Source organism: Ascidiella aspersa, chromosome 4 (assembly GCF_963924565.1).
Source record: "Ascidiella aspersa chromosome 4, kaAscAspe10.2, whole genome shotgun sequence".
NCBI classification, from domain to species: Eukaryota; Metazoa; Chordata; class Ascidiacea; order Phlebobranchia; family Ascidiidae; genus Ascidiella; species Ascidiella aspersa.
In genome coordinates this window covers 24,498,577-24,517,503 of record NC_139450.1, presented here as the reverse complement: position 1 = coordinate 24,517,503, position 18,927 = coordinate 24,498,577, and the positions used below count along the sequence as shown (strand labels likewise).

General features: G+C 39.0%; 44 non-coding genes and 54 pseudogenes across 44 annotated transcripts; all 98 read left to right on the top strand.

Moving 5' to 3' along the window:
* The first annotated feature begins 53 nt into the window (after window positions 1–53).
* Window positions 54–172, top strand: LOC146154647 (5S ribosomal RNA). Its single transcript, XR_014497590.1, has one exon. It is a non-coding gene; the product is annotated as a 5S ribosomal RNA (ribosomal RNA).
* A 63-nt stretch (window positions 173–235) lies between these two features.
* On the top strand, window positions 236–354 carry LOC146154646 (5S ribosomal RNA; annotated as a pseudogene).
* A 74-nt stretch (window positions 355–428) lies between these two features.
* Window positions 429–547, top strand: LOC146154645 (5S ribosomal RNA; annotated as a pseudogene).
* Window positions 548–770: 223 nt separating this feature from the next.
* LOC146154644 (5S ribosomal RNA) lies at window positions 771–889 on the top strand. Its single transcript, XR_014495081.1, has one exon. It is a non-coding gene; the product is annotated as a 5S ribosomal RNA (ribosomal RNA).
* A 168-nt stretch (window positions 890–1,057) lies between these two features.
* On the top strand, window positions 1,058–1,176 carry LOC146154643 (5S ribosomal RNA; annotated as a pseudogene).
* Window positions 1,177–1,240: 64 nt separating this feature from the next.
* LOC146154642 (5S ribosomal RNA) lies at window positions 1,241–1,359 on the top strand. Its single transcript, XR_014495080.1, has one exon. It is a non-coding gene; the product is annotated as a 5S ribosomal RNA (ribosomal RNA).
* Window positions 1,360–1,424: 65 nt separating this feature from the next.
* LOC146154641 (5S ribosomal RNA) lies at window positions 1,425–1,543 on the top strand. The gene has a single exon (XR_014498271.1). It is a non-coding gene; the product is annotated as a 5S ribosomal RNA (ribosomal RNA).
* A 65-nt stretch (window positions 1,544–1,608) lies between these two features.
* LOC146154640 (5S ribosomal RNA) lies at window positions 1,609–1,727 on the top strand (annotated as a pseudogene).
* Window positions 1,728–1,790: 63 nt separating this feature from the next.
* Window positions 1,791–1,909, top strand: LOC146154639 (5S ribosomal RNA). The gene has a single exon (XR_014495748.1). It is a non-coding gene; the product is annotated as a 5S ribosomal RNA (ribosomal RNA).
* Window positions 1,910–1,973: 64 nt separating this feature from the next.
* On the top strand, window positions 1,974–2,092 carry LOC146154638 (5S ribosomal RNA). The gene has a single exon (XR_014495528.1). It is a non-coding gene; the product is annotated as a 5S ribosomal RNA (ribosomal RNA).
* Window positions 2,093–2,155: 63 nt separating this feature from the next.
* On the top strand, window positions 2,156–2,274 carry LOC146154637 (5S ribosomal RNA; annotated as a pseudogene).
* A 65-nt stretch (window positions 2,275–2,339) lies between these two features.
* LOC146154636 (5S ribosomal RNA) lies at window positions 2,340–2,458 on the top strand (annotated as a pseudogene).
* Window positions 2,459–2,532: 74 nt separating this feature from the next.
* Window positions 2,533–2,651, top strand: LOC146154635 (5S ribosomal RNA). The gene has a single exon (XR_014495079.1). It is a non-coding gene; the product is annotated as a 5S ribosomal RNA (ribosomal RNA).
* Window positions 2,652–2,715: 64 nt separating this feature from the next.
* LOC146154634 (5S ribosomal RNA) lies at window positions 2,716–2,834 on the top strand. Its single transcript, XR_014495078.1, has one exon. It is a non-coding gene; the product is annotated as a 5S ribosomal RNA (ribosomal RNA).
* Window positions 2,835–2,899: 65 nt separating this feature from the next.
* Window positions 2,900–3,018, top strand: LOC146154633 (5S ribosomal RNA). Its single transcript, XR_014498270.1, has one exon. It is a non-coding gene; the product is annotated as a 5S ribosomal RNA (ribosomal RNA).
* A 65-nt stretch (window positions 3,019–3,083) lies between these two features.
* On the top strand, window positions 3,084–3,202 carry LOC146154632 (5S ribosomal RNA; annotated as a pseudogene).
* Window positions 3,203–3,266: 64 nt separating this feature from the next.
* Window positions 3,267–3,385, top strand: LOC146154631 (5S ribosomal RNA). The gene has a single exon (XR_014495077.1). It is a non-coding gene; the product is annotated as a 5S ribosomal RNA (ribosomal RNA).
* Window positions 3,386–3,449: 64 nt separating this feature from the next.
* LOC146154630 (5S ribosomal RNA) lies at window positions 3,450–3,568 on the top strand (annotated as a pseudogene).
* Window positions 3,569–3,642: 74 nt separating this feature from the next.
* On the top strand, window positions 3,643–3,761 carry LOC146154629 (5S ribosomal RNA; annotated as a pseudogene).
* Window positions 3,762–3,984: 223 nt separating this feature from the next.
* On the top strand, window positions 3,985–4,103 carry LOC146154628 (5S ribosomal RNA). Its single transcript, XR_014495076.1, has one exon. It is a non-coding gene; the product is annotated as a 5S ribosomal RNA (ribosomal RNA).
* Window positions 4,104–4,271: 168 nt separating this feature from the next.
* LOC146154627 (5S ribosomal RNA) lies at window positions 4,272–4,390 on the top strand (annotated as a pseudogene).
* A 64-nt stretch (window positions 4,391–4,454) lies between these two features.
* On the top strand, window positions 4,455–4,573 carry LOC146154626 (5S ribosomal RNA). Its single transcript, XR_014495075.1, has one exon. It is a non-coding gene; the product is annotated as a 5S ribosomal RNA (ribosomal RNA).
* A 65-nt stretch (window positions 4,574–4,638) lies between these two features.
* Window positions 4,639–4,757, top strand: LOC146154625 (5S ribosomal RNA). Its single transcript, XR_014498269.1, has one exon. It is a non-coding gene; the product is annotated as a 5S ribosomal RNA (ribosomal RNA).
* A 65-nt stretch (window positions 4,758–4,822) lies between these two features.
* LOC146154624 (5S ribosomal RNA) lies at window positions 4,823–4,941 on the top strand (annotated as a pseudogene).
* Window positions 4,942–5,005: 64 nt separating this feature from the next.
* Window positions 5,006–5,124, top strand: LOC146154623 (5S ribosomal RNA). Its single transcript, XR_014495074.1, has one exon. It is a non-coding gene; the product is annotated as a 5S ribosomal RNA (ribosomal RNA).
* Window positions 5,125–5,188: 64 nt separating this feature from the next.
* Window positions 5,189–5,307, top strand: LOC146154622 (5S ribosomal RNA; annotated as a pseudogene).
* Window positions 5,308–5,380: 73 nt separating this feature from the next.
* Window positions 5,381–5,499, top strand: LOC146154621 (5S ribosomal RNA). The gene has a single exon (XR_014497199.1). It is a non-coding gene; the product is annotated as a 5S ribosomal RNA (ribosomal RNA).
* Window positions 5,500–5,564: 65 nt separating this feature from the next.
* LOC146154620 (5S ribosomal RNA) lies at window positions 5,565–5,683 on the top strand. Its single transcript, XR_014495817.1, has one exon. It is a non-coding gene; the product is annotated as a 5S ribosomal RNA (ribosomal RNA).
* A 91-nt stretch (window positions 5,684–5,774) lies between these two features.
* On the top strand, window positions 5,775–5,893 carry LOC146154619 (5S ribosomal RNA; annotated as a pseudogene).
* Window positions 5,894–5,957: 64 nt separating this feature from the next.
* On the top strand, window positions 5,958–6,076 carry LOC146154618 (5S ribosomal RNA). Its single transcript, XR_014497221.1, has one exon. It is a non-coding gene; the product is annotated as a 5S ribosomal RNA (ribosomal RNA).
* Window positions 6,077–6,141: 65 nt separating this feature from the next.
* On the top strand, window positions 6,142–6,260 carry LOC146154617 (5S ribosomal RNA). Its single transcript, XR_014497823.1, has one exon. It is a non-coding gene; the product is annotated as a 5S ribosomal RNA (ribosomal RNA).
* A 64-nt stretch (window positions 6,261–6,324) lies between these two features.
* LOC146154616 (5S ribosomal RNA) lies at window positions 6,325–6,443 on the top strand (annotated as a pseudogene).
* A 74-nt stretch (window positions 6,444–6,517) lies between these two features.
* On the top strand, window positions 6,518–6,636 carry LOC146154615 (5S ribosomal RNA; annotated as a pseudogene).
* A 65-nt stretch (window positions 6,637–6,701) lies between these two features.
* Window positions 6,702–6,820, top strand: LOC146154614 (5S ribosomal RNA). The gene has a single exon (XR_014495293.1). It is a non-coding gene; the product is annotated as a 5S ribosomal RNA (ribosomal RNA).
* Window positions 6,821–6,884: 64 nt separating this feature from the next.
* On the top strand, window positions 6,885–7,003 carry LOC146154613 (5S ribosomal RNA; annotated as a pseudogene).
* A 74-nt stretch (window positions 7,004–7,077) lies between these two features.
* Window positions 7,078–7,196, top strand: LOC146154612 (5S ribosomal RNA; annotated as a pseudogene).
* A 64-nt stretch (window positions 7,197–7,260) lies between these two features.
* Window positions 7,261–7,379, top strand: LOC146154611 (5S ribosomal RNA; annotated as a pseudogene).
* Window positions 7,380–7,442: 63 nt separating this feature from the next.
* On the top strand, window positions 7,443–7,561 carry LOC146154610 (5S ribosomal RNA). Its single transcript, XR_014495527.1, has one exon. It is a non-coding gene; the product is annotated as a 5S ribosomal RNA (ribosomal RNA).
* Window positions 7,562–7,626: 65 nt separating this feature from the next.
* Window positions 7,627–7,745, top strand: LOC146154609 (5S ribosomal RNA; annotated as a pseudogene).
* A 74-nt stretch (window positions 7,746–7,819) lies between these two features.
* On the top strand, window positions 7,820–7,938 carry LOC146154608 (5S ribosomal RNA). Its single transcript, XR_014495757.1, has one exon. It is a non-coding gene; the product is annotated as a 5S ribosomal RNA (ribosomal RNA).
* Window positions 7,939–8,002: 64 nt separating this feature from the next.
* On the top strand, window positions 8,003–8,121 carry LOC146154607 (5S ribosomal RNA; annotated as a pseudogene).
* Window positions 8,122–8,185: 64 nt separating this feature from the next.
* Window positions 8,186–8,304, top strand: LOC146154606 (5S ribosomal RNA). The gene has a single exon (XR_014497220.1). It is a non-coding gene; the product is annotated as a 5S ribosomal RNA (ribosomal RNA).
* A 65-nt stretch (window positions 8,305–8,369) lies between these two features.
* LOC146154605 (5S ribosomal RNA) lies at window positions 8,370–8,488 on the top strand. The gene has a single exon (XR_014497771.1). It is a non-coding gene; the product is annotated as a 5S ribosomal RNA (ribosomal RNA).
* A 65-nt stretch (window positions 8,489–8,553) lies between these two features.
* Window positions 8,554–8,672, top strand: LOC146154604 (5S ribosomal RNA; annotated as a pseudogene).
* Window positions 8,673–8,737: 65 nt separating this feature from the next.
* Window positions 8,738–8,856, top strand: LOC146154603 (5S ribosomal RNA). The gene has a single exon (XR_014496288.1). It is a non-coding gene; the product is annotated as a 5S ribosomal RNA (ribosomal RNA).
* Window positions 8,857–8,920: 64 nt separating this feature from the next.
* Window positions 8,921–9,049, top strand: LOC146154602 (5S ribosomal RNA; annotated as a pseudogene).
* Window positions 9,050–9,113: 64 nt separating this feature from the next.
* LOC146154601 (5S ribosomal RNA) lies at window positions 9,114–9,232 on the top strand (annotated as a pseudogene).
* Window positions 9,233–9,306: 74 nt separating this feature from the next.
* LOC146154600 (5S ribosomal RNA) lies at window positions 9,307–9,424 on the top strand (annotated as a pseudogene).
* A 65-nt stretch (window positions 9,425–9,489) lies between these two features.
* Window positions 9,490–9,608, top strand: LOC146154599 (5S ribosomal RNA; annotated as a pseudogene).
* Window positions 9,609–9,743: 135 nt separating this feature from the next.
* LOC146154598 (5S ribosomal RNA) lies at window positions 9,744–9,862 on the top strand (annotated as a pseudogene).
* A 65-nt stretch (window positions 9,863–9,927) lies between these two features.
* Window positions 9,928–10,046, top strand: LOC146154597 (5S ribosomal RNA; annotated as a pseudogene).
* A 65-nt stretch (window positions 10,047–10,111) lies between these two features.
* LOC146154596 (5S ribosomal RNA) lies at window positions 10,112–10,230 on the top strand. The gene has a single exon (XR_014496287.1). It is a non-coding gene; the product is annotated as a 5S ribosomal RNA (ribosomal RNA).
* Window positions 10,231–10,294: 64 nt separating this feature from the next.
* Window positions 10,295–10,413, top strand: LOC146154595 (5S ribosomal RNA). The gene has a single exon (XR_014495549.1). It is a non-coding gene; the product is annotated as a 5S ribosomal RNA (ribosomal RNA).
* Window positions 10,414–10,478: 65 nt separating this feature from the next.
* On the top strand, window positions 10,479–10,597 carry LOC146154594 (5S ribosomal RNA; annotated as a pseudogene).
* A 64-nt stretch (window positions 10,598–10,661) lies between these two features.
* Window positions 10,662–10,780, top strand: LOC146154593 (5S ribosomal RNA). The gene has a single exon (XR_014498048.1). It is a non-coding gene; the product is annotated as a 5S ribosomal RNA (ribosomal RNA).
* A 64-nt stretch (window positions 10,781–10,844) lies between these two features.
* Window positions 10,845–10,963, top strand: LOC146154592 (5S ribosomal RNA; annotated as a pseudogene).
* A 73-nt stretch (window positions 10,964–11,036) lies between these two features.
* On the top strand, window positions 11,037–11,155 carry LOC146154591 (5S ribosomal RNA). The gene has a single exon (XR_014496928.1). It is a non-coding gene; the product is annotated as a 5S ribosomal RNA (ribosomal RNA).
* A 65-nt stretch (window positions 11,156–11,220) lies between these two features.
* LOC146154590 (5S ribosomal RNA) lies at window positions 11,221–11,339 on the top strand (annotated as a pseudogene).
* A 74-nt stretch (window positions 11,340–11,413) lies between these two features.
* LOC146154589 (5S ribosomal RNA) lies at window positions 11,414–11,531 on the top strand (annotated as a pseudogene).
* A 65-nt stretch (window positions 11,532–11,596) lies between these two features.
* Window positions 11,597–11,715, top strand: LOC146154588 (5S ribosomal RNA; annotated as a pseudogene).
* A 135-nt stretch (window positions 11,716–11,850) lies between these two features.
* Window positions 11,851–11,969, top strand: LOC146154587 (5S ribosomal RNA; annotated as a pseudogene).
* Window positions 11,970–12,034: 65 nt separating this feature from the next.
* On the top strand, window positions 12,035–12,153 carry LOC146154586 (5S ribosomal RNA; annotated as a pseudogene).
* A 65-nt stretch (window positions 12,154–12,218) lies between these two features.
* On the top strand, window positions 12,219–12,337 carry LOC146154585 (5S ribosomal RNA; annotated as a pseudogene).
* A 74-nt stretch (window positions 12,338–12,411) lies between these two features.
* LOC146154584 (5S ribosomal RNA) lies at window positions 12,412–12,529 on the top strand (annotated as a pseudogene).
* A 65-nt stretch (window positions 12,530–12,594) lies between these two features.
* LOC146154583 (5S ribosomal RNA) lies at window positions 12,595–12,713 on the top strand (annotated as a pseudogene).
* Window positions 12,714–12,848: 135 nt separating this feature from the next.
* On the top strand, window positions 12,849–12,967 carry LOC146154582 (5S ribosomal RNA; annotated as a pseudogene).
* A 65-nt stretch (window positions 12,968–13,032) lies between these two features.
* Window positions 13,033–13,151, top strand: LOC146154581 (5S ribosomal RNA; annotated as a pseudogene).
* Window positions 13,152–13,216: 65 nt separating this feature from the next.
* LOC146154580 (5S ribosomal RNA) lies at window positions 13,217–13,335 on the top strand. Its single transcript, XR_014496286.1, has one exon. It is a non-coding gene; the product is annotated as a 5S ribosomal RNA (ribosomal RNA).
* A 64-nt stretch (window positions 13,336–13,399) lies between these two features.
* On the top strand, window positions 13,400–13,518 carry LOC146154579 (5S ribosomal RNA). The gene has a single exon (XR_014495547.1). It is a non-coding gene; the product is annotated as a 5S ribosomal RNA (ribosomal RNA).
* Window positions 13,519–13,583: 65 nt separating this feature from the next.
* LOC146154578 (5S ribosomal RNA) lies at window positions 13,584–13,702 on the top strand (annotated as a pseudogene).
* A 64-nt stretch (window positions 13,703–13,766) lies between these two features.
* LOC146154577 (5S ribosomal RNA) lies at window positions 13,767–13,885 on the top strand. Its single transcript, XR_014498047.1, has one exon. It is a non-coding gene; the product is annotated as a 5S ribosomal RNA (ribosomal RNA).
* Window positions 13,886–13,949: 64 nt separating this feature from the next.
* Window positions 13,950–14,068, top strand: LOC146154576 (5S ribosomal RNA; annotated as a pseudogene).
* Window positions 14,069–14,141: 73 nt separating this feature from the next.
* On the top strand, window positions 14,142–14,260 carry LOC146154575 (5S ribosomal RNA; annotated as a pseudogene).
* Window positions 14,261–14,324: 64 nt separating this feature from the next.
* Window positions 14,325–14,443, top strand: LOC146154574 (5S ribosomal RNA). Its single transcript, XR_014495073.1, has one exon. It is a non-coding gene; the product is annotated as a 5S ribosomal RNA (ribosomal RNA).
* Window positions 14,444–14,508: 65 nt separating this feature from the next.
* On the top strand, window positions 14,509–14,627 carry LOC146154573 (5S ribosomal RNA; annotated as a pseudogene).
* Window positions 14,628–14,692: 65 nt separating this feature from the next.
* On the top strand, window positions 14,693–14,811 carry LOC146154572 (5S ribosomal RNA). Its single transcript, XR_014496285.1, has one exon. It is a non-coding gene; the product is annotated as a 5S ribosomal RNA (ribosomal RNA).
* A 64-nt stretch (window positions 14,812–14,875) lies between these two features.
* On the top strand, window positions 14,876–14,994 carry LOC146154571 (5S ribosomal RNA). The gene has a single exon (XR_014495071.1). It is a non-coding gene; the product is annotated as a 5S ribosomal RNA (ribosomal RNA).
* A 65-nt stretch (window positions 14,995–15,059) lies between these two features.
* On the top strand, window positions 15,060–15,178 carry LOC146154570 (5S ribosomal RNA; annotated as a pseudogene).
* A 64-nt stretch (window positions 15,179–15,242) lies between these two features.
* On the top strand, window positions 15,243–15,361 carry LOC146154569 (5S ribosomal RNA). The gene has a single exon (XR_014495070.1). It is a non-coding gene; the product is annotated as a 5S ribosomal RNA (ribosomal RNA).
* Window positions 15,362–15,425: 64 nt separating this feature from the next.
* Window positions 15,426–15,544, top strand: LOC146154568 (5S ribosomal RNA; annotated as a pseudogene).
* A 74-nt stretch (window positions 15,545–15,618) lies between these two features.
* Window positions 15,619–15,737, top strand: LOC146154567 (5S ribosomal RNA; annotated as a pseudogene).
* A 64-nt stretch (window positions 15,738–15,801) lies between these two features.
* Window positions 15,802–15,920, top strand: LOC146154566 (5S ribosomal RNA; annotated as a pseudogene).
* Window positions 15,921–15,983: 63 nt separating this feature from the next.
* On the top strand, window positions 15,984–16,102 carry LOC146154565 (5S ribosomal RNA). Its single transcript, XR_014495525.1, has one exon. It is a non-coding gene; the product is annotated as a 5S ribosomal RNA (ribosomal RNA).
* A 65-nt stretch (window positions 16,103–16,167) lies between these two features.
* On the top strand, window positions 16,168–16,286 carry LOC146154564 (5S ribosomal RNA; annotated as a pseudogene).
* A 74-nt stretch (window positions 16,287–16,360) lies between these two features.
* On the top strand, window positions 16,361–16,479 carry LOC146154563 (5S ribosomal RNA). The gene has a single exon (XR_014495756.1). It is a non-coding gene; the product is annotated as a 5S ribosomal RNA (ribosomal RNA).
* A 64-nt stretch (window positions 16,480–16,543) lies between these two features.
* LOC146154562 (5S ribosomal RNA) lies at window positions 16,544–16,662 on the top strand. The gene has a single exon (XR_014495069.1). It is a non-coding gene; the product is annotated as a 5S ribosomal RNA (ribosomal RNA).
* A 65-nt stretch (window positions 16,663–16,727) lies between these two features.
* Window positions 16,728–16,846, top strand: LOC146154561 (5S ribosomal RNA). Its single transcript, XR_014498268.1, has one exon. It is a non-coding gene; the product is annotated as a 5S ribosomal RNA (ribosomal RNA).
* Window positions 16,847–16,911: 65 nt separating this feature from the next.
* LOC146154560 (5S ribosomal RNA) lies at window positions 16,912–17,030 on the top strand (annotated as a pseudogene).
* A 65-nt stretch (window positions 17,031–17,095) lies between these two features.
* On the top strand, window positions 17,096–17,214 carry LOC146154559 (5S ribosomal RNA). Its single transcript, XR_014496284.1, has one exon. It is a non-coding gene; the product is annotated as a 5S ribosomal RNA (ribosomal RNA).
* Window positions 17,215–17,278: 64 nt separating this feature from the next.
* Window positions 17,279–17,397, top strand: LOC146154558 (5S ribosomal RNA). The gene has a single exon (XR_014497634.1). It is a non-coding gene; the product is annotated as a 5S ribosomal RNA (ribosomal RNA).
* A 65-nt stretch (window positions 17,398–17,462) lies between these two features.
* LOC146154557 (5S ribosomal RNA) lies at window positions 17,463–17,581 on the top strand (annotated as a pseudogene).
* A 64-nt stretch (window positions 17,582–17,645) lies between these two features.
* LOC146154556 (5S ribosomal RNA) lies at window positions 17,646–17,764 on the top strand. The gene has a single exon (XR_014498046.1). It is a non-coding gene; the product is annotated as a 5S ribosomal RNA (ribosomal RNA).
* A 64-nt stretch (window positions 17,765–17,828) lies between these two features.
* Window positions 17,829–17,947, top strand: LOC146154555 (5S ribosomal RNA; annotated as a pseudogene).
* A 64-nt stretch (window positions 17,948–18,011) lies between these two features.
* On the top strand, window positions 18,012–18,130 carry LOC146154554 (5S ribosomal RNA). Its single transcript, XR_014495068.1, has one exon. It is a non-coding gene; the product is annotated as a 5S ribosomal RNA (ribosomal RNA).
* Window positions 18,131–18,195: 65 nt separating this feature from the next.
* Window positions 18,196–18,314, top strand: LOC146154553 (5S ribosomal RNA; annotated as a pseudogene).
* Window positions 18,315–18,379: 65 nt separating this feature from the next.
* On the top strand, window positions 18,380–18,498 carry LOC146154552 (5S ribosomal RNA; annotated as a pseudogene).
* Window positions 18,499–18,562: 64 nt separating this feature from the next.
* LOC146154551 (5S ribosomal RNA) lies at window positions 18,563–18,681 on the top strand. Its single transcript, XR_014495067.1, has one exon. It is a non-coding gene; the product is annotated as a 5S ribosomal RNA (ribosomal RNA).
* A 64-nt stretch (window positions 18,682–18,745) lies between these two features.
* On the top strand, window positions 18,746–18,864 carry LOC146154550 (5S ribosomal RNA; annotated as a pseudogene).
* The last annotated feature ends 63 nt before the right edge of the window (window positions 18,865–18,927 follow it).

Genomic DNA, 18,927 nt, shown 5'->3' with positions numbered 1-18,927 from the left:
ATTTAAGTTTTTACTTTTTTAAATAGATTAGACGTAAAATGTTGAGAAATAATGCTTACGACCATACCAGGTTGAATGCACCCGATCTCGTCCGATCTCAGAAGTTAAGCAACGTCGGGATTGGTTAGTACTTGGATGGGTGACCGCCTAAGAATACCAATTGTCGTAGGCAAATATGATTTATTTAAGTTTTTACTTTTTTAAATAGATTAGACGTAAAATGTTGAGAAATACTGCTTATGACCATACCAGGTTGAATGCACCCGATCTCTACCGATCTCGGAAGTTAATCAACGTCGGGATTGGTTAGTACTTGGATGGGTGACCGCATAGGAATTCCAATTGTCATAGGCAAAATATGATTTATAAAATATATTTAAATGTTAACATTTTTGAAGATTTTAGACCAAAAAATGTTGACCAATACTGTCTACGACCATACCAGGTTGAATGCACCCGATCTCGTCCGATCTCGGAAGTTAAGCAACGTCGGGATTGGTTAGTACTTGGATGGGTGACCGCCTAGCAATACCAATTGTCATAGGCAAAATATTATTTTTAAAATATATTTAAATGTTAGCATTTTAAAGATTTTAGACCAAAAAATGTTTACCAACACTGTCTACGACCATACCAGGTTCAATGCACCCGATCTTGGTTAGTACTTGGATGGGTGACCGCCTAGGAATACCAATTGTCGTAGGCACAATATAATTTATTTAAGTTTTTACATTTTTAAATAGATTAGACCATAAATGTTGACGATTACTGTCTACGACCATACCAGGTTGAATGCACCCGATCTCGTCCGATCTCGGAAGTTAAGCAACGTCGGGATTGGTTAGTACTTGGATGGGTGACCGCCTAGGAATACCAATTGTCGTAGGCAAAATAAGATTTAATTAAGTTTTTACATTTTTAAATAGATTAGACCAAAAAATGTTGACCAATACTGGCTACGACCATACCTAGGAATACCAATTGTCGTAGGCACAATATGATTTATTTAAGTTTTTACATTTTTAAATTGATTAGACCATAAATGTTGACCAATGCTGTCTACGACCATACCAGGTTGAATGCACCCGATCTCCTCCGATCTCGGAAGTTAAGCAACGTCGGGATTGGTTAGTACTTGGATGGGTGACAGCCTAGGAATACCAATTGTCGTAGGCTTAATATCATTTATATAAGTTTTTACATTTTTAAATAGATTAGACCATAAATGTAGACCAATACTGTCTACGACCATACCAGGTTGAATGCACCCGATCTCGTCCGATCTCGGAAGTTAAGCAACGTCGGGATTGGTTAGTACTTGGATGGGTGACCGCCTAGGAATACCAATTGTCGTAGGCAAAATATGATTTAGTTAAGTTTTTACATTTTTATATAGATTAGACCAAAAAATGTTGACCAATACTGGCTACGAACATACCAGGTTGAATGCACCCGATCTCGTCCGATCTCGGAAGTTAAGCAACGTCGGGATTGGTTAGTACTTGGATGGGTGACCGCCTAGGAATACCAATTGTCGTAGGCAAAATATGATTTATTTAAGTTTTTACATTTTTAAATAGATTAGACCTAAAAATGTTGACCAATACTGGCTACGACCATGCCAGGTTGAATGCACCCCATCTCGTCCGATCTCGGAAGTTAAGCAACGTCGGGATTGGTTAGTACTTGGATGGGTGACCGCCAAGGAATACCAATTGTCGTAGGCACAATATGATTTGTTTAATTTTTACATTTTTAAATAGATTAGACCATAAATGTTGACCAATACTGTCTACGACCATACCAGGTTGAATGCACCCGATCTCGTCCGATCTCGGAAGTTAAGCAACGTCGGGATTGGTTAGTACTTGGATGGGTGACCACCTAGGAATACCAATTGTCGTAGGCAAAATATGATTTATTTAAGTTTTTACTTTTTTAAATAGATTAGACGTAAAATGTTGAGAAATACTGCTTACGACCATACCAGGTTGAATGCACCCGATCTCGTCCGATCTCGGAAGTTAAGCAACGTCGGGATTGGTTAGTACTTGGATGGGTGACCGCCTAGGAATACCAATTGTCGTAGGCATTATATGATTTATTTAAGTTTTTATTTTTAAAATAGAATAGACATAAAATGTTGAGAAATACTGCTTACGGCCATACCAGGTTGAATGCACCCGATCTCGTCCGATCTCGGAAGTTAAGCAACGTCGGGATTGGTTAGTACTTGGATGGGTGACCGCCTAGGAATACCAATTGTATTAGGCAAAATTTGATTTATTTAAGTTTTTACATTTTTAAATAGATTAGACCAAAAAATGTTGACCAATACTGGCTACGACCATACCAGGTTGAATGCACCCGATCTCGTCCGATCTCGGAAGTTAAGCAACGTCGGGATTGGTTAGTACGTGGATGGGTGACCGCCTAGCAATACCAATTGTCATAGGCAAAATATGATTTTTAAAATATATTTAAATGTTAACATTTTTAAAGATTTTAGACCAAAAAATGTTGACTAATACTGTCTACGACCATACCAGGTTGAATGCACCCGATCTCGTCCGATCTCGGAAGTTAAGCAACGTCGGGATTGGTTAGTACTTGGATGGGTGACCGCCTAGGAATACCAATTGTCGTAGGCATAATATCATTTATTTAAGTTTTTACATTTTTAAATAGATTAGACCATAAATGTTGACCAATACTGTCTACGACCATACCAGGTTGAATGCACCCGATCTCGTCCGATCTCGGAAGTTAAGCAACGTCGGGATTGGTTAGTACTTGGATGGGTGACCGCCTAGGAATACCAATTGTCGTAGGCAAAATATGATTTATTTAAGTTTTTACATTTTTAAATAGATTAGACCAAAAAATGTTGACCAATACTGGCTACGAACATACCAGGTTGAATGCACCCGATCTCGTCCGATCTCGGAAGTTAAGCAACGTCGGGATTGGTTAGTACTTGGATGGGTGACCGCCTAGGAATACCAATTGTCGTAGGCAAAATATGATTTATTTAAGTTTTTACATTTTTAAATAGATTAGACCAAAAAATATTGACCAATACAGGCTACGACAATACCAGGTTGAATGCACCCCATCTCGTCCGATCTCGGAAGTTAAGCCACGTCGGGATTGGTTAGTACTTGGATGGGTGACCGCCAAGGAATACCAATTGTCGTAGGCACAATATGATTTGTTTAAGTTTTTACATTTTTAAATAGATTAGACCATAAATGTTGACCGATACTGTCTACGACCATACCAGGTTGAATGCACCCGATCTCGTCCGATCTCGGAAGTTAAGCAACGTCGGGATTGGTTAGTACTTGGATGGGTGACCGCCTAGGAATACCAATTGTCGTAGGCAAAATATGATTTATTTAAGTTTTTACTTTTTTAAATAGATTAGACGTAAAATGTTGAGAAATACTGCTTATGACCATACCAGGTTGAATGCACCCGATCTCTACCGATCTCGGAAGTTAATCAACGTCGGGATTGGTTAGTACTTGGATGGGTGACCGCATAGGAATTCCAATTGTCATAGGCAAAATATGATTTATAAAATATATTTAAATGTTAACATTTTTGAAGATTTTAGACCAAAAAATGTTGACCAATACTGTCTACGACCATACCAGGTTGAATGCACCCGATCTCGTCCGATCTCGGAAGTTAAGCAACGTCGGGATTGGTTAGTACTTGGATGGGTGACCGCCTAGCAATACCAATTGTCATAGGCAAAATATTATTTTTAAAATATATTTAAATGTTAGCATTTTAAAGATTTTAGACCAAAAAATGTTTACCAACACTGTCTACGACCATACCAGGTTCAATGCACCCGATCTTGGTTAGTACTTGGATGGGTGACCGCCTAGGAATACCAATTGTCGTAGGCACAATATAATTTATTTAAGTTTTTACATTTTTAAATAGATTAGACCATAAATGTTGACGATTACTGTCTACGACCATACCAGGTTGAATGCACCCGATCTCGTCCGATCTCGGAAGTTAAGCAACGTCGGGATTGGTTAGTACTTGGATGGGTGACCGCCTAGGAATACCAATTGTCGTAGGCAAAATAAGATTTAATTAAGTTTTTACATTTTTAAATAGATTAGACCAAAAAATGTTGACCAATACTGGCTACGACCATACCTAGGAATACCAATTGTCGTAGGCACAATATGATTTATTTAAGTTTTTACATTTTTAAATTGATTAGACCATAAATGTTGACCAATGCTGTCTACGACCATACCAGGTTGAATGCACCCGATCTCCTCCGATCTCGGAAGTTAAGCAACGTCGGGATTGGTTAGTACTTGGATGGGTGACAGCCTAGGAATACCAATTGTCGTAGGCTTAATATCATTTATATAAGTTTTTACATTTTTAAATAGATTAGACCATAAATGTAGACCAATACTGTCTACGACCATACCAGGTTGAATGCACCCGATCTCGTCCGATCTCGGAAGTTAAGCAACGTCGGGATTGGTTAGTACTTGGATGGGTGACCGCCTAGGAATACCAATTGTCGTAGGCAAAATATGATTTAGTTAAGTTTTTACATTTTTAAATAGATTAGACCAAAAAATGTTGACCAATACTGGCTACGAACATACCAGGTTGAATGCACCCGATCTCGTCCGATCTCGGAAGTTAAGCAACGTCGGGATTGGTTAGTACTTGGATGGGTGACCGCCTAGGAATACCAATTGTCGTAGGCAAAATATGATTTATTTAAGTTTTTACATTTTTAAATAGATTAGACCAAAAAATATTGACCAATACAGGTTACGACCATACCAGGTTGAATGCACCCCATCTCGTCCGAACTCGAAAGTTAAGCCACGTCGGGATTGGTTAGTACTTGGATGGGTGACCGCTTAGGAATACCAATTGTCGTAGGCACAATATGATTTATTTAAGTTTTTACATTTTTAAATAGATTAGACCATAAATGTTGACCAATACTGTCTACGACCATACCAGGTTGAATGCACCCGATCTCGTCCGATCTCGGAAGTTAAGCAACGTCGGGATTGGTTAGTACTTGGATGGGTGACCGCCTAGGAATACCAATTGTCGTAGGCACAATATGATTTATTTAAGTTTTTACATTTTTAAATAGATTAGACCATAAATGTTGACCAATACTGACTACGAACATACCAGGTTGAATGCACCCGATCTCGTCCGATCTCGGAAGTTAAGCAACGTCGGGATTGGTTGGTACTTGGATGGTTGACCGCCTAGGAATACCAATTGTCATAAGCAAAATATGATTTTTTAAATATATTTAATGTTAACATTTTTAAAGATTTTAGACCAAAAAATGTTGATCAATACTGTCTACGACCATACCAGGTTGAATGCAACCGATCTCGTCCGATCTCGGAAGTTAAGCAACGTCGGGATTGGTTAGTACTTCGATGGGTGACCGCCTAGGAATACCAATTGTCGTAGGCAATATATGATTTATTTAAGTTTTTACATTTTTAAATAGATTAGACCAAAAAATGTTGAGCAATACTGCCTACGACCATACCATGTTGAATGCACCCGATCTCCTCCGTTCTCGGAAGTTAAGCAACGTCGGGATTGGTTAGTACTTGGATGGGTGACCGCCTAGGAATACCAATTGTCGTAGGCAAAATATGATTTATTTAAGTTTTTATTTTTTTAAATATATTTAAATGTTAACTTTTTTAAAGATTTTAGACCAAAAAATGTTGACCAATACTGTCTACGACCATACCAGGTTGAAAGCACCCGATCTCGTCCGATCTCGGAAGTTAAGCAACGTCGGGATTGTTTAGTACTTGGATGGGTGACCGCCTAGCAATACCAATTGTCGTAGGCACAATATGATTTATTTAAGTTTTTACAGTTTTAAATAGATTAGACCATAAATGTTGACCAATACTTTCTACGACCATACCAGGTTGAATGCACCCGATCTCGTCCGATCTCGGACGTTAAGCAACGTCGGGATTGGTTAGTACTTGGATGGGTGACCGCTTAGGAATACCAATTGTCGTAGACACAATATGATTTATTTATGTTTTTACATTTTTAAATAGATTAGACCAAAAAATGTTGACCAATACTGTCTACGACCATACCAGGTTGAAAGCACCCGATCTCGTCCGATCTCGGAAGTTAAGCAACGTCGGCATTGGTTAGTACTTGGATGGGTGACCGCGAAGGAATACCAATTGTCGTAGGCACAATATGATTTATTTAAGTTTTTACATTTTTAAATAGATTAGACCATAAATGTTGACCAATACTGTCTACGACCATACCAGGTTGAATGCACCCGACCTCGTCCGATCTCGGAAGTTAAGCAACGTCGGGATTGATTAGTACTTGGATGGGTGACCGCATAGGAATTCCAATTGTCATAGGCAAAATATGATTTATAAAATATATTTAAATGTTAACATTTTTGAAGATTTTAGACCAAAAAATATTGATCAATACTGTCTACGACCATACCAGGTTGAATGCACCCGATCTCGTCCGATCTCGGAAGTTAAGCAACGTCGGGATTGTTTAGTACTTGGATGGGTGACCGCCTAGCAATACCAATTGTCGTAGGCACAATATGATTTATTTATGTTTTTACATTTTTAAATAGATTAGACCAAAAAATGTTGACCAATACTGTCTACGACCATACCAGGTTGAAAGCACCCGATCTCGTCCGATCTCGGAAGTTAAGCAACGTCGGGATTGGTTAGTACTTGGATGGGTGACCGCCTAGGAATACCAATTGTCGTAGGCACAATATGATTTATTTAAGTTTTTACATTTTTAAATAGATTCGACCATAAATGTTGACCAATACTGACTACGACCATACCAGGTTGAATGCACCCGATCTCGTCCGATCTCGGAAGTTAAGCAACGTCGGGATTGGTTGGTACTTGGATGGGTGACCGCCTAGGAATACCAATTGTCATAGGAAAAATATGATTTTTAAAATTTATTTAAATTTTAACATTTTCAAAGATTTTAGACCAAAAAATGTTGACCAATACTGTCTACGACCATACCAGGTTGAATGCAACCGATCTCGTCCGATCTCGGAAGTTATGCAACGTCGGGATTGGTAAGAACTTGGATGGTTGACCGCCTAGGAATACCAATTGTCGTAGGCAAAATATGATTTATTTAAGTTTTTACATTTTTTAATAGATTAGACCATAAATGTTGACCAATACTGTCTACGACCATACCAGGTTGAATGCAACCGATCTCGTCCGATCTCGGAAGTTAAACAACGTCGGGATTGGATAGTACTTGGATGGGTGACCGCCTAGGAATACCAATTGTCGCAGGCAAAATATGATTTATTTAAGTTTTTATTTTTAAAATAGAATAGACATAAAATGTTGAGAAATACTGCTTACGACCATACCAGGTTGAATGCACCCGATCTCGTCCGATCTCGGAAGTTAAGCAACGTCGGGATTGGTTAGTACTTGGATGGGTGACCGCCTAGGAATACCAATTGTCGTAGGCAAAATATGATTTATTTAAGTTTTTACATTTTTAAATAGATTAGACCAAAAAATGTTGACCAATACTGGCTACGACCATACCAGGTTGAATGCACCCGATCTCGTCCGATCTCGGAAGTTAAGCAACGTCGGGATTGGTTAGTACTTGGATGGGTGACCGCCTAGCAATACCAATTGTCATAGGCAAAATATGATTTTTAAAATATATTTAAATGTTAACATTTTTAAAGATTTTAGACCAAAAAATGTTGACCAATACTGTCTACGACTATACCAGGTTGAATGCACCCGATCTCGTCCGATCTCGGAAGTTAAGCAACGTCGGGATTGGTTAGTACTTGGATGGGTGACCGCCTAGGAATACCAATTGTCGTAGGCATAATATCATTTATTTAAGTTTTTACATTTTTAAATAGATTAGACCATAAATGTTGACCAATACTGTCTACGACCATACCAGGTTGAAAGCACCCGATCTCGTCCGATCTCGGAAGTTAAGCAACGTCGGGATTGTTTAGTACTTGGATGGGTGACCGCCTAGCAATACCTATTGTCGTAGGCACAATATGATTTATTTAAGTTTTTACAGTTTTAAATAGATTAGACCATAAATGTTGACCAATACTTTCTACGACCATACCAGGTTGAATGCACCCGATCTCGTCCGATCTCGGACGTTAAGCAACGTCGGGATTGGTTAGTACTTGGATGGGTGACCGCTTAGGAATACCAATTGTCGTAGACACAATATGATTTATTTATGTTTTTACATTTTTGAATAGATTAGACCAAAAAATGTTGACCAATACTGGCTACGACCATACCAGGTTGAATGCATCCGATCTCGTCCGATCTCGGAAGTTAAGCAACGTCGGGATTGGTTAGTACTTGGATGGGTGACCGCCTAGGAATACCAATTGTCGTAGGCAAAATATGATTTATTTAAGTTTTTACATTTTTAAATAGATTAGACCAAAAAATGTTGACCAATACTGGCTACGACCATACCAGGTTGAATGCACCCGATCTCGTCCGATCTCGGAAGTTAAGCAACGTCGGGATTGATTAGTACTTGGATGGGTGACCGCCTAGGAATACCAATTGTCATAGGCAAAATATGATTTATTTAAGTTTTTACATTTTTAAATAGATTAGACCAAAAAATGTTGACCAATACTGGCTACGACCATACCAGGTTGAATGCACCCGATCTCGTCCGATCTCGGAAGTTAAGCAACGTCGGGATTGGTTAGTACTTGGATGGGTGACCGCCTAGGAATACCAATTGTCGTAGGCACAATATGATTTACTTAAGTTTTTACATTTTTAAATAGATTAGACCATAAATGTTGACCAATACTGTCTACGACCATACCAGGTTGAATGCACCCGATCTCGTGCGATCTCGTGCGATCTCGGAAGTTAAGCAACGTCGGGATTGGTTAGTACTTGGATGGGTGACCGCCTAGGAATACCAATTGTCGTAGGCAAAATATGATTTATTTAAGTTTTTACTTTTTTAAATAGATTAGACGTAAAATGTTGAGAAATACTGCTTACGACCATACCAGTTTGAATGCACCCGATCTCGTCCGATCTCGGAAGTTAAGCAACGTCGGGATTGGTTAGTACTTGGATGGGTGACCGCATAGGAATTCCAATTGTCATAGGCAAAATATGATTTATAAAATATATTTAAATGTTAACATTTTTGAAGATTTTAGACCAAAAAATGTTGACCACTACTGTCTACGACCATACCAGGTTGAATGCACCCGATCTCGTCCGATCTCGGAAGTTAAGCAACGTCGTGTTGGTTAGTACTTGGATGGGTGACCGCCTAGCAATACCAATTGTCATAGGCAAAATATGATTTATTTAAGTTTTTACATTTTTAAATAGATTAGACCAAAAAATGTTGACCAATACTGGCTACGAACATACCAGATTGAATGCACCCGATCTCGTCCGATCTCGGAAGTTAAGCAACGTCGGGATTGGTTAATACTTGGATGGGTGACCGCCTAGGAATACCAATTGTCGTAGGCAAAATATAATTCATTTAAGTTTTTACATTTTTAAATAGATTAGACCAAAAAATGTTGACCAATACTGGCTACGAACATACCAGATTGAATGCACACGATCTCGTCCGATCTCGGAAGTTAAGCAACGTCCAATACTGGCTACGAACATACCAGATTGAATGCACCCGATCTCGTCCGATCTCGGAAGTTAAGCAACGTCGGGATTGGTTAGTACTTGGATGGGTGACCGCCTAGGAATACCAATTGTCGTAGGCAAAATATAATTTATTTAAGTTTTTACATTTTTAAATAGATTAGACCAAAAAATGTTGACCAATACTGGCTACGAACATACCAGATTGAAAGCACCCGATCTCGTCCGATCTCGGAAGTTAAGCAACGTCGGGATTGGTTAGTACTTGGATGGGTGACCGCCTAGGAATACCAATTGTCGTAGGCAAAATATGATTTATTTAAGTTTTTACATTTTTAAATAGATTAGACCAAAAAATGTTGACCAATACTGGCTACGACCATACCAGGTTGAATGCACCCGATCTCGTCCGATCTCGGAAGTTAAGCAACGTCGGGATTGGTTAGTACTTGGATGGGTGACCGCCTAGGAATACCAATTGTCGTAGGCACAATATGATTTATTTAAGTTTTTACATTTTTAAATAGATTAGACCATAAATGTTGACCAATACTGTCTACGACCATACCAGGTTGAATGCACCCGATCTCGTCCGATCTCGGAAGTTAAGCAACGTCGGGATTGGTTAGTACTTGGATGGGTGACCGCCTTGGAATACCAATTGTCGTAGGCAAAATATGATTTATTTAAGTTTTTACATTTTTAAATAGATTAGACCAAAAAATGTTGACCAATACTGGCTACGACCATACCAGGTTGAATGCACCCCATCTCGTCCGATCTCGGAAGTTAAGCCACCTCGGGATTGGTTAGTACTTGGATGGGTGACCGCCTAGGAATACCAATTGTCGTAGGCACAATGTGATTTATTTAAGTTTTTACATTTTTAAATAGATTAGACCATAAATGTTGACCAATACTGTCTACGACCATACCAGGTTGAATGCACCCGATCTCGTCCGATCTCGGAAGTTAAGCAACGTCCGGATTGGTTAGTACTTGGATGGGTGACCGCCTAGGAATACCAATTGTCGTAGGCACAATATGATTTATTTAAGTTTTTACATTTTTAAATAGATTAGACCATAAATGTTGACCAATACTGACTACGACCATACCAGGTTGAATGCACCCGATCTCGTCCGATCTCGAAAGTTAAGCAACTTCGGGATTGGTTGGTACTTGGATGGGTGACCGCCTAGGAATACCAATTTTCATAGGCAAAATATGATTTTTAAAATATATTTAATGTTAACATTTTTAAAGATTTTAGACCAAAAAATGTTGATCAATACTGTCTACGACCATACCAGGTTGAATGCAACCGATCTCGTCCGATCTCGGAAGTTAAGCAACGTCGGGATTGGTTAGTACTTGGATGGGTGACCGCCTAGGAATACCAATTGTCGTAGGCAAAATATAATTTATTTAAGTTTTTACATTTTTAAATAGATTAGACCAAAAAATGTTGACCAATACTGGCTACGAACATACCAGATTGAATGCACCCGATCTCGTCCGATCTCGGAAGTTAAGCAACGTCGGGATTGGTTAGTACTTGGATGGGTGACCGCATAGGAATTCCAATTGTCATAGGCAAAATATGATTTATAAAATATATTTAAATGTTAACATTTTTGAAGATTTTAGACCAATAAATGTTGACCACTACTGTCTACGACCATACCAGGTTGAATGCACCCGATCTCGTCCGATCTCGGAAGTTAAGCAACGTCGTGTTGGTTAGTACTTGGATGGGTGACCGCCTAGCAATACCAATTGTCATAGGCAAAATATGATTTATTTAAGTTTTTACATTTTTAAATAGATTAGACCAAAAAATGTTGACCAATACTGGCTACGAACATACCAGATTGAATGCACCCGATCTCGTCCGATCTCGGAAGTTAAGCAACGTCGGGATTGGTTAGTACTTGGATGGGTGACCGCCTAGGAATACCAATTGTCGTAGGCAAAATATAATTTATTTAAGTTTTTACATTTTTAAATAGATTAGACCAAAAAATGTTGACCAATACTGGCTACGAACATACCAGATTGAATGCACCCGATCTCGTCCGATCTCGGAAGTTAAGCAACGTCCAATACTGGCTACGAACATACCAGATTGAATGCACCCGATCTTGTCCGATCTCGGAAGTTAAGCAACGTCGGGATTGGTTAGTACTTGGATGGGTGACCGCCTAGGAATACCAATTGTCGTAGGCAAAATATAATTTATTTAAGTTTTTACATTTTTAAATAGATTAGACCAAAAAATGTTGACCAATACTGGCTACGAACATACCAGATTGAAAGCACCCGATCTCGTCCGATCTCGGAAGTTAAGCAACGTCGGGATTGGTTAGTACTTGGATGGGTGACCGCCTAGGAATACCAATTGTCGTAGGCAAAATATGATTTATTTAAGTTTTTACATTTTTAAATAGATTAGACCAAAAAATGTTGACCAATACTGGCTACGAACATACCAGATTGAATGCACCCGATCTCGTCCGATCTCGGAAGTTAAGCAACGTCGGGATTGGTTAGTACTTGGATGGGTGACCGCATAGGAATTCCAATTGTCATAGGCAAAATATGATTTATAAAATATATTTAAATGTTAACATTTTTGAAGATTTTAGACCAATAAATGTTGACCACTACTGTCTACGACCATACCAGGTTGAATGCACCCGATCTCGTCCGATCTCGGAAGTTAAGCAACGTCGTGTTGGTTAGTACTTGGATGGGTGACCGCCTAGCAATACCAATTGTCATAGGCAAAATATGATTTATTTAAGTTTTTACATTTTTAAATAGATTAGACCAAAAAATGTTGACCAATACTGGCTACGAACATACCAGATTGAATGCACCCGATCTCGTCCGATCTCGGAAGTTAAGCAACGTCGGGATTGGTTAGTACTTGGATGGGTGACCGCCTAGGAATACCAATTGTCGTAGGCAAAATATAATTTATTTAAGTTTTTACATTTTTAAATAGATTAGACCAAAAAATGTTGACCAATACTGGCTACGAACATACCAGATTGAATGCACCCGATCTCGTCCGATCTCGGAAGTTAAGCAACGTCCAATACTGGCTACGAACATACCAGATTGAATGCACCCGATCTCGTCCGATCTCGGAAGTTAAGCAACGTCGGGATTGGTTAGTACTTGGATGGGTGACCGCCTAGGAATACCAATTGTCGTAGGCAAAATATAATTTATTTAAGTTTTTACATTTTTAAATAGATTAGACCAAAAAATGTTGACCAATACTGGCTACGAACATACCAGATTGAAAGCACCCGATCTCGTCCGATCTCGGAAGTTAAGCAACGTCGGGATTGGTTAGTACTTGGATGGGTGACCGCCTAGGAATACCAATTGTCGTAGGCAAAATATGATTTATTTAAGTTTTTACATTTTTAAATAGATTAGACCAAAAAATGTTGACCAATACTGGCTACGACCATACCAGGTTGAATGCACCCGATCTCGTCCGATCTCGGAAGTTAAGCAACGTCGGGATTGGTTAGTACTTGGATGGGTGACCGCCTAGGAATACCAATTGTCGTAGGCACAATATGATTTATTTAAGTTTTTACATTTTTAAATAGATTAGACCATAAATGTTGACCAATACTGTCTACGACCATACCAGGTTGAATGCACCCGATCTCGTCCGATCTCGGAAGTTAAGCAACGTCGGGATTGGTTAGTACTTGGATGGGTGACCGCCTTGGAATACCAATTGTCGTAGGCAAAATATGATTTATTTAAGTTTTTACATTTTTAAATAGATTAGACCAAAAAATGTTGACCAATACTGGCTACGACCATACCAGGTTGAATGCACCCCATCTCATCCGATCTCGGAAGTTAAGCCACCTCGGGATTGGTTAGTACTTGGATGGGTGACCGCCTAGGAATACCAATTGTCGTAGGCACAATGTGATTTATTTAAGTTTTTACATTTTTAAATAGATTAGACCATAAATGTTGACCAATACTGTCTACGACCATACCAGGTTGAATGCACCCGATCTCGTCCGATCTCGGAAGTTAAGCAACGTCCGGATTGGTTAGTACTTGGATGGGTGACCGCCTAGGAATACCAATTGTCGTAGGCACAATATGATTTATTTAAGTTTTTACATTTTTAAATAGATTAGACCATAAATGTTGACCAATACTGACTACGACCATACCAGGTTGAGTGCACCCGATCTCGTCCGATCTCGAAAGTTAAGCAACGTCGGGATTGGTTGGTACTTGGATGGGTGACCGCCTAGGAATACCAATTTTCATAGGCAAAATATGATTTTTAAAATATATTTAATGTTAACATTTTTAAAGATTTTAGACCAAAAAATGTTGATCAATACTGTCTACGACCATACCAGGTTGAATGCAACCGATCTCGACCGATCTCGGAAGTTAAGCAACGTCGGGATTGGTTAGTACTCGGATATGTGACCGCCTAGGAATACCAATTGTCGTAGGCAATATATGATTTATTTAAGTTTTTACATTTTTAAATAGATTAGACCATAAATGTTGACCAATACTGTCTACGACCATACCAGGTTGAATGCACCCGATCTCGTCCGATCTCGGAAGTTAAGCAACGTCGGGATTGGTTAGTACTTGGATGGGTGACCGCCTAGGAATACCAATTGTCGTAGGCAAAATATAATTTATTTAAGTTTTTACATTTTTAAATAGATTAGACCAAAAAATGTTGACCAATACTGGCTACGAACATACCAGATTGAATGTACCCGATCTCGTCCGATCTCGGAAGTTAAGCAACGTCGGGATTGGTTAGTACTTGGATGGGTGACCGCCTAGGAATACCAATTGTCGTAGGCAAAATATGATTTATTTAAGTTTTTACATTTTTAAATAGATTAGACCAAAAAATGTTGACCAATACTGGCTACGACCATACCAGGTTGAATGCACCCGATCTCGTCCGATCTCGGAAGTTAAGCAACGTCGGGATTGGTTAGTACTTGGATGGGTGACCGCCTAGGAATACCAATTGTCGTAGGCACAATATGATTTATTTAAGTTTTTACATTTTTAAATAGATTAGACCATAAATGTTGACCAATACTGTCTACGACCATACCAGGTTGAATGCACCCGATCTCGTCCGATCTCGGAAGTTAAGCAACGTCGGGATTGGTTAGTACTTGGATGGGTGACCGCCTAGGAATACCAATTGTCGTAGGCAAAATATGATTTATTTAAGTTTTTACATTTTTAAATAGATTAGACCAAAAAATGTTGACCAATACTGGCTACGACCATACCAGGTTGAATGCACCCCATCTCGTCCGATCTCGGAAGTTAAGCCACCTCGGGATTGGTTAGTACTTGGATGGGTGACCGCCTAGGAATACCAATTGTCGTAGGCACAATATGATTTATTTAAGTTTTTACATTTTTAAATAGATTAGACCATAAATGTTGACCAATACTGTCTACGACCATACCAGGTTGAATGCACCCGATCTCGTCCGATCTCGGAAGTTAAGCAACGTCGGGATTGGTTAGTACTTGGATGGGTGACCGCCTAGGAATACCAATTGTCGTAGGCAAAATATGATTTATTTAAGTTTTTACATTTTTAAATAGATTAGACCATAAATGTTGACCAATACTGACTACGACCATACCAGGTTGAATGCACCCGATCTCGTCCTATCTCCGAAGTTAACCAACGTCGGGATTGGTTGGTACTTGGATGGGTGACCGCCTAGGAATACCAATTGTCATAGGAAAAATATGATTTTTAAAATTTATTTAAATTTTAACATTTTCAAAGATTTTAGACCAAAAAATGTTGACCAATACTGTCTACGACCATACCAGGTTGAATGCAACCGATCTCGTCCGATCTCGGAAGTTATGCAACGTCGGGATTGGTAAGAACTTGGATGGTTGACCGCCTAGGAATACCAATTGTCGTAGGCAAAATATGATTTATTTAAGTTTTTACATTTTTTAATAGATTAGACCATAAATGTTGACCAATACTGTCTACGACCATACCAGGTTGAATGCAACCGATCTCGTCCGATCTCGGAAGTTAAACAATGTCGGGATTGGATAGTACTTGGATGGGTGACCGCCTAGGAATACCAATTGTCGTAGGCAAAATATGATTTATTTAAGTTTTTATTTTTAAAATAGAATAGACATAAAATGTTGAGAAATACTGCTTACGACCATACCAGGTTGAATGCACCCGATCTCGTCCGATCTCGGAAGTTAAGCAACGTCGGGATTGGTTAGTACTTGGATGGGTGACCGCCTAGGAATACCAATTGTCGTAGGCAAAATATGATTTATTTAAGTTTTTACATTTTTAAATAGATTAGACCAAAAAATGTTGACCAATACTGGCTACGACCATACCAGGTTGAATGCACCCGATCTCGTCCGATCTCGGAAGTTAAGCAACGTCGGGATTGGTTAGTACGTGGATGGGTGACCGCCTAGCAATACCAATTGTCATAGGCAAAATATGATTTTTAAAATATATTTAAATGTTAACATTTTTAAAGATTTTAGACCAAAAAATGTTGACCAATACTGTCTACGACTATACCAGGTTGAATGCACCCGATCTCGTCCGATCTCGGAAGTTAAGCAACGTCGGGATTGGTTAGTACTTGGATGGGTGACCGCCTAGGAATACCAATTGTCGTAGGCATAATATCATTTATTTAAGTTTTTACATTTTTAAATAGATTAGACCATAAATGTTGACCAATACTGTCTACGACCATACCAGGTTGAATGCACCCGATCTCGTCCGATCTCGGAAGTTAAGCAACGTCGGGATTGGTTAGTACTTGGATGGGTGACCGCCTAGGAATACCAATTGTCGTAGGCAAAATATGATTTATTTAAGTTTTTACATTTTTAAATAGATTAGATCAAAAAATGTTGACCAATACTGGCTACGAACATACCAGGTTGAATGCACCCGATCTCGTCCGATCTCGGAAGTTAAGCAACGTCGGGATTGGTTAGTACTTGGATGGGTGACCGCCTAGGAATACCAATTGTCGTAGGCAAAATATAATTTATTTAAGTTTTTACATTTTTAAATAGATTAGACCAAAAAATGTTGACCAATACTGGCTACGAACATACCAGATTGAAAGCACCCGATCTCGTCCGATCTCGGAAGTTAAGCAACGTCGGGATTGGTTAGTACTTGGATGGGTGACCGCCTAGGAATACCAATTGTCGTAGGCAAAATATGATTTATTTAAGTTTTTACATTTTTAAATAGATTAGACCAAAAAATGTTGACCAATACTGGCTACGACCATACCAGGTTGAATGCACCCGATCTCGTCCGATCTCGGAAGTTAAGCAACGTCGGGATTGGTTAGTACTTGGATGGGTGACCGCCTAGGAATACCAATTGTCGTAGGCACAATATGATTTATTTAAGTTTTTACATTTTTAAATAGATTAGACCATAAATGTTGACCAATACTGTCTACGACCATACCAGGTTGAATGCACCCGATCTCGTCCGATCTCCGAAGTTAAGCAACGTCGGGATTGGTTAGTACTTGGATGGGTGACCGCCTAGGAATACCAATTGTCGTAGGCAAAATATGATTTATTTAAGTTTTTACATTTTTAAATAGATTAGACCAAAAAATGTTGACCAATACTGGCTACGACCATACCAGGTTGAATGCACCCCATCTCGTCCGATCTCGGAAGTTAAGCCACCTCGGGATTGGTTAGTACTTGGATGGGTGACCGCCTAGGAATACCAATTGTCGTAGGCACAATGTGATTTATTTAAGTTTTTACATTTTTAAATAGATTAGACCATAAATGTTGACCAATACTGTCTACGACCATACCAGGTTGAATGCACCCGATCTCGTCCGATCTCGGAAGTTAAGCAACGTCCGGATTGGTTAGTACTTGGATGGGTGACCGCCTAGGAATACCAATTGTCGTAGGCACAATATGATTTATTTAAGTTTTTACATTTTTAAATAGATTAGACCATAAATGTTGACCAATACTGACTACGACCATACCAGGTTGAATGCACCCGATCTCGTCCGATCTCGAAAGTTAAGCAACGTCGGGATTGGTTAGTACTCGGATATGTGACCGCCTAGGAATACCAATTGTCGTAGGCAATATATGATTTATTTAAGTTTTTACATTTTTAAATAGATTAGACCATAAATGTTGACCAATACTGTCTACGACCATACCAGGTTGAATGCACCCGATCTCGTCCGATCTCGGAAGTTAAGCAACGTCGGGATTGGTTAGTACTTGGATGGGTGACCGCCTAGGAATACCAATTGTCGTAGGCAAAATATAATTTATTTAAGTTTTTACATTTTTAAATAGATTAGACCAAAAAATGTTGACCAATACTGGCTACGAACATACCAGATTGAATGCACCCGATCTCGTCCGATCTCGGAAGTTAAGCAACGTCGGGATTGGTTAGTACTTGGATGGGTGACCGCCTAGGAATACCAATTGTCGTAGGCAAAATATGATTTATTTAAGTTTTTACATTTTTAAATAGATTAGACCAAAAAATGTTGACCAATACTGGCTACGACCATACCAGGTTGAATGCACCCCATCTCGTCCGATCTCGGAAGTTAAGCCACCTCGGGATTGGTTAGTACTTGGATGGGTGACCGCCTAGGAATACCAATTGTCGTAGGCACAATATGATTTATTTAAGTTTTTACATTTTTAAATAGATTAGACCATAAATGTTGACCAATACTGTCTACGACCATACCAGGTTGAATGCACCCGATCTCGTCCGATCTCGGAAGTTAAGCAACGTCGGGATTGGTTAGTACTTGGATGGGTGACCGCCTAGGAATACCAATTGTCGTAGGCACAATATGATTTATTTAAGTTTTTACATTTTTAAATAGATTAGACCATAAATGTTGACCAATACTGTCTACGACCATACCAGGTTGAATGCACCCGATCTCGTCCGATCTCGGAAGTTAAGCAACGTCGGGATTGGTTAGTACTTGGATGGGTGACCGCCTAGGAATACCAATTGTCATAGGAAAAATATGATTTTTAAAATTTATTTAAATTTTAACATTTTCAAAGATTTTAGACCAAAAAATGT